Source organism: Lonchura striata, chromosome 25 (assembly GCF_046129695.1).
Source record: "Lonchura striata isolate bLonStr1 chromosome 25, bLonStr1.mat, whole genome shotgun sequence".
Taxonomy (NCBI): Eukaryota; Metazoa; Chordata; class Aves; order Passeriformes; family Estrildidae; genus Lonchura; species Lonchura striata.
The window spans coordinates 3,174,546-3,176,367 of record NC_134627.1 but is presented as its reverse complement, the minus strand read 5'-3'; positions in this window follow the sequence as shown (position 1 = coordinate 3,176,367).

The window sequence follows — 1,822 nt, the reverse complement described above, 5'->3', positions numbered from 1 at the left end:
GCTCCTGTTTGTGCCATGGAGAGCAGCAGTCAGGGCAGGGGACACTGCTGCAGAGTCCTGGGGCCCTCAGGTGAGGTGGCCAGAGATGACAGGAGATGCATCAGGAGTGTCCAGAGGAGCTGAAGTCCAAGAGTCAGAGTCCACTCGTGTTCCCCAGGGCGTGCCTCTCCCCAGCAGGAGCTGAGTGAGGGGTGCCATGAAGTGCACTGTGAACACACCCACACCACAGCACAGCAGGGTCCCACTGCACGCAGCCAGGACCCGACTGAAATCCTGCATTTCCAACTTCTTTTGGCACTGCAGAGTCCCAGGATATTCTGGTCTCAGGATATTTTGTAGTGAGCCATGGAGGTGTCACTTGGCCTGATGCAAAGGACAATGGCCTGTGTTGGGCCACCCAGGCGGGGTGGTGAGGCTGCAGCCTGACAGTGGGGCACGAGCAGGTCCCTGCCCACAGCGTGGGGCTGGAACTTGATGATCTGCAAGACAGGCAGAGGAGATGTGGGGAGCAGCTCCCTGCTGCTGCCAGTGCTGGGCTGGGAGCTGGGCTCCACCACCCCAGGAGCTTCCCCTGAGATGGTCCTGTCCCACACACGTCCTGGTGGCCAAGCCCTGAGCCAGAGCAGGGACTGGGCAGGAGCAGCCCTCAGCCTGAGCCCTGCACTGCCACCAGGCCCTCAGCTGGGCTGGGCTCACCCAGAGTGGCTCCAGCTGCACCCCAGGGTCTCCAGATGGGTCCTTTCCCCCGTGAGCCCAGCTGGGCCTGCAGCTCCAGGTGCTGCCCTGGGACCAGCTGGTGGCTTTGCAGGGAAGAACAAATTGTAATTCCCAAAGCACTGAACACACACCTCATAAATCAGGTGCATTTTGGCGGATGAGTCAGGCTGAGGAGAGCAAAATCCAGGGAGTGCAGCCAAGTGGGGCCTGCCTTGCCCCTTACCCATCCTCAACCAGTGGGACCACATTCCAAGAGAGGGACCAAGTCCTGGATCGTTTCTGAACCCATGTCACTTCACAAATGCTTTTAGGAGCTGTGTTTTGAATCCTCTGGGTTTGCTGTCAACCACAGTTTCCTGGCCACAGCCTGCGGGCCAGTGGCTACGTGCTCTGGGCTTCCTTTGCAATGAGCTGCACCCTCCAGCCACTGCTCTGTGGAATGGAGGGGACAAACGGGAGCAGGGAAGTGATTAAGAGGAAACAAAGTGGATGTGGATGCCAGACTGGAGGGTTCTGAGAGAAGGAATGAACTACAAACAGCCTCAAATCGATCATCTGCTATTGCTTCAGCAAACAAATGCAACTGGGGTAGAGCCTGGGAGCCTCAGAGGCGACGCAGGGTGCTGGGAGGAATAGAAAAGGACAGAACAGGAATAAATTTGGGCAGAGAGGGAAGACAGGGAGTGCTGATGTAATGCACACCCAGTAAAGAAGAGGTTAAGGGTTGAAGAAATTTATATTTAAGCTACAGATTAGTAAGAAACTGAGGGAAAAATTATTATAAACCTTCCATACGAGTTTGACAAAGTGAGCTCTGTCTGGAGATTTTCTTCCCTTCCTACTGCAGACGGAAAAACATCAGAGCCTGAATTCGCCACTCCGAAATCTCCCCCTCGCAGGGACGCGTCGCACTTGAAGTCTAAATTTGCAACCGAAACGTGTTGGATAGAAGTGAATAGTCAGAAAACGCGAGCCCTGCCCCGGTCCGGGTAAAGCCGAGCTGCAGCGCTGCCAGCAGATGGTACTGCGGCCCCGGGGATGCGGCTGCTCCGCCGGCATCCTCCGGCGCCGGGCAAAGGGCTCGCTGCCCCTCCCGACCCTCCCG